The sequence below is a fragment of the Cupressus sempervirens genome, chromosome 8 (genome assembly GCF_028749045.1).
Source record: "Cupressus sempervirens isolate cs-2001-9-10 chromosome 8, ASM2874904v1, whole genome shotgun sequence".
NCBI lineage: Eukaryota > Viridiplantae > Streptophyta > Pinopsida > Cupressales > Cupressaceae > Cupressus > Cupressus sempervirens.
In genome coordinates this window covers 836,087,962-836,102,631 of record NC_143125.1, presented here as the reverse complement: position 1 = coordinate 836,102,631, position 14,670 = coordinate 836,087,962, and the positions used below count along the sequence as shown (strand labels likewise).

The 14,670-nt window shown below is 36.2% G+C and overlaps 1 pseudogene; it reads left to right on the top strand.

The window, feature by feature from the left end:
• The first annotated feature begins 1,707 nt into the window (after nt 1-1,707).
• LOC149545004 (putative inorganic phosphate transporter 1-7) lies at nt 1,708-9,971 on the top strand (annotated as a pseudogene).
• Nucleotides 9,972-14,670: the final 4,699 nt, after the last annotated feature.

Here is a 14,670-nt window from a genome sequence, read left to right as displayed (position 1 = left end):
ATGCATGTTGTTACTACCACTATCCAACTCCTATAGTTGGAGGAGGTGGGGCTAAAGTGAAGGAGGAGGCTAGCAACTTTAAGAGGCTCTATAGGTTCCTTACAAATGATTGGATGGATATGTTTATATCAAAATCAACCCTCCATGAGGAGAAGAAGGAATGAGTGTTCAACGTCATTTTGTGGTGTTTATTTTGTATTTTTTTTATTACTATAGTTAATTTTAGGCTCTACATGAGTGATGTGAATATTTGGACTTTTAAGACAATAGGTAATATTGTTGATAGTATAGTTTATGCTATTTACTATTTTACTACTATCTACTATTTTAGGTGGCTAGGTAGTTGGATGCTAAACTCTTTGCATAGCTTTGTATTATTTATATTGAATATGGGTGGCTAGGCTGTAATTTTGTTGGTCAATGAGTTATTAATCGATTTCTAGTGATCCTATCACTACTATGTTCTTTTTGGGGAAGTCACCCATTTTTTACTACTTTTAGTATAAAATACATTAACAAAAATACCTTAGTGGACCATATTAAAAATGATAAGAAGGAATATTAAAACTAATATAAATTGAAGGAATTTTTCTTTCCTTCCCTTTGTAATTAATTGTGCTTTATGTAATCTCTTCTTTAACTCGTTGTATTTAAATTAAATTTATAATGAAGTTGCTTAGATAATTTGAAATATGAAATTGTTACATGAAACATGTGTAAGAATATTCCATAATGACTAGTAACAATGACTTGGAAACACTTCTCCTAAATTCAAATCTAGAGATTCTAGGTTCCGCGTGACCACCACTCTAGTGGTAAGAATGGTTTGGCTAAACACCTCTCTATGCAGACTTCCCTTGGGAGTGCTATCACTAGGTGGCTTTCATGTGGTGCAAAGAAATTTAGTTGGGATATTTGTAGGCTAATGCCCAAATTTGTCAAGAAATTCCCTTCGATGGGTTTAGCTATTTATTTGATGCTTAATGGAGATAGCAATCAAAAGGAGGGAGCGGATAAAATTGATGAGGGGTGATTCATTCCTAATGTGACCTTATATCTTGTTGATGTTTTGGGTAAGTTGGATGGCTAGGACCACTATTACCTTTCACTAGTGTTTCTCCTGGTCCTCGCCAAAGTTTCTTATTGCTATTGTTATCCTTTTTACTATCCCTTATATAAACTCTAAGGTGCAACCTTTTGTCCGTCCACCCTCTCTGTACGAATATGTTTATAAGATATAGCTGATACAGTTATCTTTGGAAAAGTCGTTATAAAACACATGGAGGAATTATACTTATATAATTCACACTTATTTAATTAACTGTTTTTATTTAATTCCCTTAAACACAACTACAAGAAGTAATTAACTCGGAACTAATAAGAGTCACTCCAAGCAGTTTGGAATCAATCCTTACAGTAACTAAATACACTATGACTCGAGACCCTGTATTGTAAGGCTATGTTTTCCGTCTCCTTCTCTTATGTGATTGGTCCCTCTCGCCGAGACGATGAAGGGAATTTAATGTTTGACATCGCGTGGCCAAGTGGCCATAAATATCCTTGCATCTACGTATTTAATACGGCCTCACATGAGAAGCACTCAACGCCCATAAATACCGAGGAATCCCGTTCTCGTTAAGCCCGTATTCTCTTTTGTCTTCAAACTCATACCCGACATAAGAGAAGGTTTGCTCGATTTACAGTTTCATGGCGGGGAATAATCTGCACGTGCTGGATGCATTGGATGTTGCCAAAACGCAATGGTACCATTTCACGGCAATTGTGATAGCAAGCATGGGTTTCTTCACAGATGTTGAATATGAACACATGCACAATCCAATTTATAACAGGAAAGATGATAAACAAGCAAAATAAACAAACCTCCAACAATGAAGAAATAGAGTACGCTCTATTTTTTAGAGCAGAATCAAACAACTTTTTTATTATCGATTATACTTTTCCAAAAACCATTACACTCAATACCATTGCTGGTATATTTATTTAGAAAAGAACTAATTAAAACTACTACCTAATCTCAAGTTCTATATGGCATCTTCAGCATGATTGCATGCATTATTAAACATCAAATTTAAGAATTACTAAAAAACTGTCGATAACCATGCAATCTAACAACTATGCATGAAAGTTCTAATTTTAATTGTTGTGAACAGTGGTGGAACTGGAATTTTCTATTTCTGAGCAGTAGCAATCTTGGCATTAGTCTTCATACTCCCCCTTGATGCTAAGAGGGCCAACAATCTGATCTCTGAGTGTCAAAAACTGATCTTTTGCAACTGCCTCTGTGAAGATGTCTGCGATTTGCTCCTTTGTGTTGATGTACTTCAACTCAATCACTTTATTTTCTACCAAATCTCTGATGAAATGTTGTTTCAAATCAAAGTGTTTGGTCCTACTGTGATGAACTGGATTTTTGGCCAATTTAATGGCACTTATATTGCCACAAAAAATCACAGTAGGTTGAACCTGTATCTCTCCAATTTTTTCAAGAAGCTTTCTAAGCCATAAAGCTTGTGTGCTAGCTGAAGTGACCGCAACATATTCCGCTTCTGTAGAAGAGAGAGAAACCATACTTTGCTTCTTTGAACTCCATGTAATTAAACCGGAACCCAAAGAAAAACAATTACCAGATGTAGATTTTCAGTCATCCCAACAACCTCCCCAATCTGAATCACTAAAGTCAATAAGCTCAAACTTATTAGAAGAATAGTGAATGCAAAAATCTACCGTGCTTTTCACATACCTCAAAATTCTCTTGGCTACCTTCATATATTCCTCTGATGGATTTGTCATATACTTTAAAACCAATGAAACTGAATAAGCAATATCAGGCCTTGTGTGAGTTAAAAACATCAAACTCCCCACAATGCTCCTATATAATGTCTCATCAACAATTTCAGCACCATCATTTCTACATAATGTAACTCCATGAGCAATTGGAGTGGAAAGAGGTTTACAATCAGCCATATCAAATTTTTTCAACATATCTTTTGCATACTTTTCTTGACAAATAAAAATTTCATCTTTACCTTGATAAACGTCCATGCCAAGAAAGTATTTCATGAGACCTAAATCTTTTATCTCAAACTCATTCATCATAACAACTTTAAATTCATCTTTCATCTTTGAACTACTACCCATATATAACAAATCATCAATATACAAACTCATAATGAGAATTTCATTACCTTCTTGTTTGTAGTAAAAGGTAGGTTCACTCTTACTTCTTTGAAAGCCATTTTTTTGAAAATATCCATCTATTCTTGCATACCATGCACGTGATGCATGCTTGAGGCCATACAGAGCCTTCTTCAACTTGTAGACATAATCTTATTTTCCTTGAATCTCAAAACCTTGTGGCTGTCCCACATATACGTCTTCTTCTAAGTACCCATTCAAGAAGGCACTTTTTACATCCATGTGATGAATACTCCATTTTTTTTGAGCTACAAGAGAGATTAGCATCCTAATAGTTTTTTGTCTTGCTACTAGTACAAAAAAATTTTCATAATCAATGCCATACCTTTGAGTGAAACTTTTAACAACCAATCTTGCCTTGTGTCTTTCAACACTCCCATCACTATTATACTTGGTCTTATAGACCCATTTTGTGCCAATCTTCTTCTTCTTATTTGGAAGATCTACAAGCTTCCATGTTTCATTCCTATCAATAGAATCCATCTCTTCATTCATTGCTTGCATCCAAACTCCATTAGCGCATGCATCTTCAAAACACGATGGCTCAAAATCAGCTTTAGCAAGTAATGCAAAATTTAATGTCTCACCTATTAGATCTTCTTCATGTGCTTGATTTTGACACCTCTCATAGATATCACTCAATCTTCTTACCTTTCTTGGAGGACTTGAGGATGGACTTGCTCTTGGGATTGGTGAGGGGTTTCTTGGTGGGCTTGGTGATCTTGAAATAGAACCATTAGCTAGCTTCTCATTATCATTATCAGTAATATCATCATCACCCAAAACTAATTTTGGCTTTCCAACATGTTTTTTTTATGACCATAAACTCTCATTTCATCAAAAATCACATCTCTTGAAACAACAATTTTATTAGTAATAGGATTGAATAATCTATAAGCTTTACTTTCCTCACTATAGCCCACAAAAATACATGATTCACTTTTAGCATCTAGTTTTTGCCTATTTTGATTGGGGATGCAAACATAAGCCAAACAACCAAAAATTTTAAAATGATTTACGTTAGGTTTTTTCTCATACCATGCTTCATATGGAGTCATCTTGTGTAGGACACTTGTAGAACTCCTATTGAGAATATATATGGCTGTAGCAACTGAATCAGCCCAATAAAAATTGTTCAAACCCTTGGTTTGTAACATACTCCTTGCCATTTCTACCATAGTATGATTCTTCCGTTCAGCCACTCCATTCTATTGGGGTGTGTATGCAGTTGTGAGTTGTCTTTTAATGTCATTCATCTCACAAAAATTCTAAAAATCATTTGAGCAAAATTCTCCTTCTCAATCTGTTCTCAAACATCTGATTGTGTTCCCTTTCTCATTCTCTTCGTGAGCTTTAAACCTCTTGAATGTATCAAAGGCTTCATCCTTAGTCTTCAAAAAATATACTCAACGCATGTGTGAGTAATCATCTATAAAAGTAATAAAATATGATGACTTGTCCAAGCTTTGTGTTTGCATTGGACCATAAATATCTGAATGAATAAGCTAAAGTGGGTATTGGGCCCTCCATGCATTGCCTTTTGGAAATGATTCCCTTGAATGTTTCCCTTTTGCACACCCTTCAAAAATCTGTTTATGCTTTTCAACCTTAGGCAATCCAAGAACTAATGCATTTGATGTTAGATTCTTCAAACTATTGAAATTCAAATGGCCATACCTGAGATGCCACAACCAACTTTTATCCTCATAAGCCATATTGACAAGCTGATTGTCATTTTGACCAAACTTCAAAGGAAACATCCTATTCTTTGTAATAGGAACAACTGTAATCACTTGATTTTTTCAATTCTTATCATAGATAGTATATTGCATGTTCTCAAAGACCACTCTATAATTCTTCTCACATAGTTGCCCAACACTCAATAAATTATGCTTCAACTTGAGAGTATAATAAATATTTTGAACACTTTTCATACATTCCTTTTTCTGAACATCCATGGCTCCTTTGACCGCAACATTCACAGTATTGTTATTACCAAGGGTAATATTGGATCTATAACTATCATCAAGCTTTGAAAATATTTCTCTGTTACCAAACATATGGTTAGAGCATCCAGAATCTAAATACCAAACATCATTCACATTACTTTCATCTTTTCCATAACACAAAAATAAATTACCCGAGGAAGGATCCTTATCTTGTTGGGCATAATTTACATTATTGTTACCTGATTTCAGTCTACACTCTCTCTTAAAATGTTCATACTTATTGTAATGATAGCATTGAATGTTCCTTTTATTAAATCTGCCTCTACCTCTTCCTCCTTGAGCACCTCCTCTTCCTCTAGATCCTCTTGAAAAATTCTGATTTTGGCCCCTTCCTGAGCCTTTGTTGTTGTTACTACTGCTGCTAGCACCATCGTTCTTTGAAATTTGCAATTGGAAAGCAAAAGCCTTCTCATTAACACTGGTAGATGTGTCTCTTATTCTATCCTCATGTGATATAAAAGATCCAACCAATTCATCATACTCCATGGTAGCTAAATTTTTGCTTTCTTCTATGACAATTACTACAATATTCCATCTTGAGGTTAGAGATCTCAATACCTTTTGTATTATTTGCTCTTGAGCAATAGATTCACCCAAAGTGGCCATTTTATGAGTCACATCTTTCACTCTCACACAAAAATCTCCCACACTCTCTCTCTCCTTCATCTTCAAGTTCTCATATTCTATTTTCAAGGATTGTAGCTTCACAACCTTGATCTGTTCATTGCCATGGTAAGCATCTTTTAGAGTCTTCCAGGCCTTTTTTGATGTCTATGCATCAACAATTCGGAGAAACAAACTCTTATCAAGAGCCATCTGAATGTGAAACAATGTCATTGCATTCTTCTTCTCAGCTTCATTCTTCAATCTCCTATCAGTAGGTTGGAGAGTTCTAATGAATGGTTCATAAGGCACAACACTTGGTGAAGGTTTTGCAAATGGGGTTGCAAGCTTTGGGTTTAACTGTGAAGGAAACTCTGCAGTTAAGCGCGCTCAGGTTGGAGTAGTACTGGGATGGGTGACCTCCCGGGAAGTCCCGGTGCTTCACCCCTGTGAGCATCACCTAGATCCAATGAGTGTTAAGTGTTCCATTTATTCTCATGAGAGATGGATTCATGTTGAATCACTACTCATGAAACATGGGTCATCGAGTTTGACTCAAAAATCACACAGTTAAATCTTGATATTCACATCACAATTTGACTAGCTGTGGAAATCATCTCCTACTTATCAATTGATGAGCTTAAGGGGCTTTCTAATGAATGGTTCATAAGGCACAACACTTGGTGAAGGTTTTGCAAATGGGGTTGCAAGCTTTGGGTTTAACTGTGAAGGAAACTCTGCAGTTAAGCGCGCTCAGGTTGGAGTAGTACTGGGATGGGTGACCTCCCGGGAAGTCCCGGTGCTTCACCCCTGTGAGCATCACCTAGATCCAATGAGTGTTAAGTGTTCCATTTATTCTCATGAGAGATGGATTCATGTTGAATCACTACTCATGAAAAATGGGTCATCGAGTTTGACTCAAAAATCACACAGTTAAATCCTGATATTCACATCACAATTTGACTAGCTGTGGAAATCATCTCCTACTTATCAATTGATCAGCTTAAGGGGCTTTCTAATGAATGGTTCATAAGGCACAACACTTGGTGAAGGTTTTGCAAATGGGGTTGCAAGCTTTGGGTTTAACTGTGAAGGAAACTCTGCAGTTAAGCGCGCTCAGGCTGGAGTAGTACTGGGATGGGTGACCTCCCGGGAAGTCTCGGTGCTTCACCCCTGTGAGCATCACCTAGATCCAATGAGTGTTAAGTGTTCCATTTATTCTCATGAGAGATGGATTCATGTTGAATCACTACTCATGAAAAATGGGTCATCGAGTTTGACTCAAAAATCACACAGTTAAATCCTGATATTCACATCACAATTTGACTAGCTGTGGAAATCATCTCCTACTTATCAATTGATGAGCTTAAGGGGCTTTCTAATGAATGGTTCATAAGGCACAACACTTGGTGAAGGTTTTGCAAATGGGGTTGCAAGCTTTGGGTTTAACTGTGAAGGAAACTCTGCAGTTAAGCGCGCTCAGGCTGGAGTAGTACTGGGATGGGTGACCTCCCGGGAAGTCCCGGTGCTTCACCCCTGTGAGCATCACCTAGATCCAATGAGTGTTAAGTGTTCCATTTATTCTCATGAGAGATGGATTCATGTTGAATCACTACTCATGAAATATGGGTCATCGAGTTTGACTCAAAAATCACACAGTTAAATCCTGATATTCACATCACAATTTGACTAGCTGTGGAAATCATCTCCTACTTATCAATTGATGAGCTTAAGGGGCTTTCTAATGAATGGTTCATAAGGCACAACACTTGGTGAAGGTTTTGCAAATGGGGTTGCAAGCTTTGGGTTTAACTGTGAAGGAAACTCTGCAGTTAAGCGCGCTCAGGCTGGAGTAGTACTGGGATGGGTGACCTCCCGGGAAGTCCCGGTGCTTCACCCCTGTGAGCATCACCTAGATCCAATGAGTGTTAAGTGTTCCATTTATTCTCATGAGAGATGGATTCATGTTGAATCACTACTCATGAAACATGGGTCATCGAGTTTGACTCAAAAATCACACAGTTAAATCCTGATATTCACATCACAGGTTGGAGAGTATTCCAATCTGCAGGCTCTTCATATCCGGATTCAACGATCTCCCAAAAATCTTTCCCAATAAAAAAAGTCTTCATCTTGATTGACCAATATTGGTAATCAACTCCATCAAACTCTGAGATTTGCAAATTGTTTGCCATGCTGCTGTCTTCCAAACACCGTCAACTCTGATAATACTAAATGTTGAATATGAAAATCTGCACAATCCAATCTATAACAGAAAAGATGATAAACAAGCAAAATAAACAAACCTCCAACAATGAAGAAACAGAGTACGCTCTATTTTTTTAGAGCCGAATCAAACAACTTTTTTATTACCGATTATACTATTCCAAAAACCATTACACTCAATACCATTGCTGGTATATTTATTTAGAAAAGAACTAATTAAAACTACTATCTAATCTCAAGTTCTATACGGCATCTTTAGCATGATTGCATGCATTATTAAACATCAAATTTAAGAATTACTAAAACACTGCCGATAACCATGCAATCTAACAATTATGCATGAAAGTTCTAATTTTAATTGTTGTGAACAGTAGTAGAACTGGAATTTTCTATTTCTGAGCAGCAGCAATCTTGACGTTAATCTTCAACAGACACCTACGATCTCTTCTGCATTTCCACAGTAACAAAGCTACTGGGACGAATATACTACTTCGATCCGAACAGCACAAAGCCCGGATCCCTTCCACCAAATGTCTCGGCAACAGTAAACGGAGTGGCCCTCTGCGGAACCCTAGCCGGCCAACTCTTCTTCGGCTGGCTGGGCGACAAAATGGGGCGGAAGAAGGTGTACGGAATGACATTGATGCTCATGGTGATATGCTCAGTGGGTTGCGGTCTCTCCTTCGGAAACACGGCCAAATCAGTCATGACAACTCTCTGCTTCTTCAGATTCTGGCTCGGTTTCGGCATCGGCGGCGACTATCCTCTCTCCGCCGTCATCATGTCCGAGTACGCCAACAAGAAAACGGGAGGTGCGTTTATTGCGGCGGTGTTCGCCATGCAAGGCTTCGGGATTCTCGCCGGCGGCGCCGTCGCAATCATGGTATCGGCGGCGTTCGAGAGTTACTACGAAAGTCCCGCCTTTGAAATTGATCCTGCTGGATCGACTGCCCCGCAGGCGGACTACGTATGGCGGATCATCCTCATGCTGGGCGCGGCCCCGGCGGCGTTGACATACTACTGGCTGCCCTAGTTGCCAATAATGCAAAACAAGCCGCCGCCGATATGTCCAAGGTGATGCAGTAAGAGATTCGAGAAGACCACCAACAGATTGCTAACAGAGAGCCCAGTTACGGATTATTATCTTCCGAGTTCCTCAGCCGCCACGGCCTCCATCTTCTTGGAACAACTTAAACTTGGTTTCTCCTCGACGTCGCCTTCTAGAGCCAGAATTTGTTCCAGAAGGACATTTTCACGGCCGTCGGATGGCTGCCATCTGGGAAAAAGATGAGCGCCATTGAAGAAGTATACAAGATCGCAAGAGCTCAGTCAATCATTGCACTGTGTTCTACTGTCCCGGGCTACTGGTTCACTGTGGCTTTAATCGACCGAATTGGCCGTTTCAAAATACAGATGATTGGCTTCTTCTTCATGACGGCCTTCATGTTCGCTCTCGCCATTCCGTACGACCACTGGCGGGGGACCAAATGCGGCGCTGATTTCTGCGGTGGTAATCCCACGGTCTTTGTTGTTCTCTATTCCTTCACCTTCTTCTTCGCTAATTTTGGGCCAAACAGCACTACTTTTATCGTGCCAGCGGAGCTTTTCCCGGCCAGGTTCCGGTCGACTTGTCATGGGATGTCGGCGGCGTGTGGCAAGGCGGGCGCCATCATTGGAGCTTTTCCTTTTCTTTACGCGGCACAGAGCACAAGGGCAGCGGAGGTGGAGCCTGGCTATACGAAGGGCATTGGCGTGAAGAATTCTTTGATTGTTTTGGGGGTGATAAATGCATTAGGGTTTCTCTTCACTTTTCTGGTCCCTGAAACGAATGGGAAATCGTTGGAAGAAATCTCCGGCGAGAACGAACAAGAACAAACAATGCAGCTTCAACCTTCTAGAACAATTGACCGTGTCTAATCGCCACGAAATCTGCTCTTTTGATTTTACTGTTTTTCAATCGATTCGGACTGTATTTCGGTTTATCCTGCAACATCTTTGTCATGATAATAAAAGGCTACTGAACCTTATTCTAACCCATGGCCCTTTGTTTCGAAAATCGCTTGTTATATATGACATCTGACCTAGTGAGCTTCAATGATCAGAATGATTCAGTGTGTTAATCCTTTTTCAACTTTGTCCTTTAATTTTGATTAGTTGGGTCTGTTTTGTTAGAAACTGAAAGATATGAATTAACATGACAGGCGCATGGTATTTCGCTTTCTCTGTTTATGGAGTGCAATCGGTAACAAGGAATCAGAAGAGGCATATAAAGACATTTATGGACAGTGGCCGTAAGATGGACGAGCTTTAACGGTTTAGCTTGTAAACTTTAATGTACGTGGGTGTATATTGCAGTGCGCTCTATTAAGAACACATATATATACTCAGTCTTTTCATTAAATTAATCTAGAATAATTGCAAAAAGAGGGGTAAAAATTTATTAAGACAGAAAGGAATACAACAAGGAGAGCTCAACAAGGAGCTCGATCCTGAGCAACAAGATCATCAAATTCTTGCACCATCTCAAAGGACAATTGCCTCCTATCCCTAATATTCCAACCCGGATCATGACTAGATGCCCATTTGGCTAAACAATCAGCAGTTCTATTCCATTCACAAGGAATATACATGAACCTAATGAACTGAAAAGAGGAAGAGAAGAAAATAATCTGCTTAACAATAGTGGACAGCTGCCAACTAACATCCTCAATAATTAACAAACGACATTATATAACGATAAAAATATTATGAATTATATATAGCTTACTCATATTTTAGAAAACTAAACATAAAATAAGAATTAATAAGTCATCAAATAGCTTATTTCTATATTTTGCTAATTATCGGGCTAACTTTGTGATTAAGAAAATAATATTTTTAAGTCATAAATATCTGATTTATAAAATATTTTTCTTAGCTAGATTTATATAAAAGTTATTAAAATGCTTTTTGGTACACATGATTTTCAACTAGTTTACCATATATCTAAAAATAAGAGACATGTTTAAATATTTTTCATAATCTTTACATAATATGAATACCAAAATTTAACCTTGCCTAATGACTTAAAACCTAATATTATTCCTCACAATTAATTAAATAAATACTTTTTAAAAAATCATATTTTGTCTATATATTATGAATATTTAATCAAGTGTAACATTTTCTTTCCTATTAAAGAAGAGTAAAGAGATACATTTTTTTCAAATCCAATAATTCATTTCTAAATAAATATATTTGGCTAATTAAAAAAAATTAATTAATTAATTAATACTTTTGAAACCACATGAAATAATTGATTCAGTTTATCACTTTCCAAATCCAAAATATTTGTAATAACTTATTACCTTGATCTTAGCACATCTTAAATTTGAACCTTCACACTATTAAACAAGTGCCACATAGTGGCATGTACTTGCCAAAGACTGTATTGTAATAGAAATAGTAATTAAATAGTATTATAATTAATCAATAGAGTAAATGTATTATAGAAAGATAGATGTATGATAAAATTATTATTGAAATAAGTATTTCAAATCAACTAATCTAATTTCAATATTAAAAAGTAGTTAAATAAATAACAATTTTATAAATAATCTTATCAAAATCCTCACTTTTATTTGTGGAAGTTAAAATCAAACAATAATCTAGTAATAAGTTCAAAATTACCTTGGAAGTCAATGGAATTAATGAAGTGGTAGTTCATTTCCCAACAAACTCCTAGCATCATTCAATTATATCTACATTCTAATCAATGCTAGTACAAAGCTAATCTCATTTCATAAAGAAAGTGAACTATGGAATTGCTAAAAAAATTGAATTGTTAGAAGATTCTATTAATTTTTAGATAAAAAATAGACACTATTAATTTTCCACTATTTGATTTGAGTTCCACTCTTATCTAAAAATTTTATTCAAACTAAATAGGGAAACAATCTATAAGTTTATTTGTTTCCTTCAATATATATTATTCTATTTTATTTTAGATCTTGAAAAGTCTAAAAAAACCTATTTCAATATAGAATTGTAAATTTATACGTAAATCGGTAACAAGGAATCAGAAGACGCATATAAAGACATTTATGGACAGTTGTCGTAAGATGGACGAGCTTTAACGGTTTAGCTAGTAAACTTTAATCTACGTGGGTGTATATTGCAGTGCGCTCTATTAAGACCATATATATATACTCAGTCTTTTCATTAAATTAATCTAGAATAATTAACAAACGACATTGTATAACGATAAAAATATTATGAATTATATATAGCTTACTTATATTTTAGAAAACTAAACATAAAATAAGAATTAATAAGTCATCAAATAGCTTATTTCTATATTTTGCTAATTATCAGACTAACTTTGTGATTAAGTCATAAATATCTTATTTTTAAAATATTTGTCTTAGCTAGATTTATATAAAAGTTATTAAAATGCTTTTTGGTACACATGATTTTCAACTAGTTTACCATATATCTAAAAATAAGAGACATGTTTAAATATTTTTTTATAATCTTTACATAATATGAATACCAAAATTTAACCTTGCCTAATGACTTCAAACCTAATATTATTCCTCACAATTAATTAAATAAATACTTTTTAAAAATTCATATTTTGTCAATATATTATGAATATTTAATCAAGTGTAACATTTTCTTTCCTATTAAAGAAGAGTAAAGAGATACATTTTTTTCAAATCCAATAATTAGTTTCTAAATAAATATATTTGGCTAATTAATAAAAAAAACTAATTAATTAATACTTTTGAAACCACATGAAATAATTGATTCAGTTTATCACTTTCCAAATCCAAATATTTCTAATAACTTATTACCTTGATCTTAGCACATCTTAAATTTGGACCTTCACACTATTAAACAAGTGCCACATAGTGGCATGTACTTGCCAAAGAATGTATTGTAATAGAAATAGTAATTAAATAGTATTATAATTAACCAATAGAGTAAATGTATTGTCAATTATTTTTAGTTGGACAGCTATTATTTCTGACCCGGAAATAGCATCACTATTTATGGGTAGCTTGGACAGTTGTTTGTCCTTATCTATGAATAGCGGTTGTATTTATGGAAGGTTTGGATAGCTGTTTGTCCACTTGCCAAAAATTAGTAAATGGTTATTATTTACTAATTTTAGTGATTCCTTTTGGACACTTTGCAACCAATTCTATTATTGGCTGACGAGTTGTCTTAATCTCAGCCGTTGGTTAGATTTAATCTCGGTTGTTGGTTTACCAACAGGAGTAGTATAGAAAGGGGTCATTGGGTCATTTGGATGAAAAAAGAAAAAAGAAAAAAAAAAAAAAGAAGCGTTTTGGAGAAGCAGTTTGCAGTGTTAGCAAACAGTCTTGCAGTGTTAGCAAGGGCGCAGTGTTAGCGCAGGGATAGTAGTGAGGAATATCAACGGGAGAAATTAGGAGGTTGTCAGAGTTCTGCGAGTGTGAGGCAAGGAATTTTGTATCTCTTGATTTGCTGAAGTTTAATATAATTTCTCATCTGTAGAACTGGTTTTCCCTTAGCGATTTTTCCAGGGACAATTTGTCCAAAAATATTGTGTTGATTCTGTTGCGCATTTCTTTCCGTATTTTAAGTGAAGTTGCAGTTGTGTTATTTTTCGATATTAGTTGAGAATTTGTTTCAACAGTTTAATAATCGTTTACGATAGGATATTAATAATCAATGACTGCAATAGTTTGATTTTTCACATGGTATCAGAGCATTGTTAAGGGTAGAAGAGTTTTTCCCTAGGAAAGAAATTTTGATCTCTTTAGATTTATTATTGCTTTAAACCCTTGAGATGGCTTCAGCTGGTTTGAGAGATCAGGATAGATTGGATGGTGCCTCAAATTTTGGTGTCTAGAAGGCCAGAATTTCTTTATTGTTGGAAGAGAATGGTATCAAGGATTATGCTACTAGTGGTGTACCTATACCAATGGATGCAACACAGCTTGCAGCATATAGGAAGGACGATGCCAAAGTGAGGAGGATTATCCTTGATGGTGTCAAGGATCATATTGTTCCACATATCTCGGAGCTAGATACAGCAAAGAAGATGTTGGACGCCATTCTAAATTTGTACCAAAATGCTACCACTAACAAGAAGTTGTTTCTCAGAATGAAGCTAAAGAATACCCGGATGAATCAGGGAGAAGACGTCACAAGTTACCTCACCAGGCTCAGACTTGTCAAGGATGAGTTAACAGCTGTTGGAGATAGCCCTAGTGATGATGAGCTAGTGAGAATAGCCCTAAATGGGTTTACTAAACAATGGAGTGTCTTTGTTCAAGCTGTCAGTGGACGAGATACTTTACCGAGTTGGGATTGACTATGAACTGATTTCACTCAGGAGCAGTTTAGACTAAGTCTTGTTAATGGGGCCAACAAGAGTCAGAAAAATGAGGTGGAACAAGAGAACGTTGTCCTAGCGGGTAAAGTGAAAGCAAAGAAGGGATCTAGCAAAGGATCAAATTCACAAAGTGAAAAGAAGAAGAAGGACCTTTCTAAGGTCAAGTGCTTTGGATGTCATGAGTTTGGCCACTATGTCAGTGATTGCCCAGAGAGGAAAAAGGGTAAGAAGTAGGTGGTAGCTTCAGCAAGT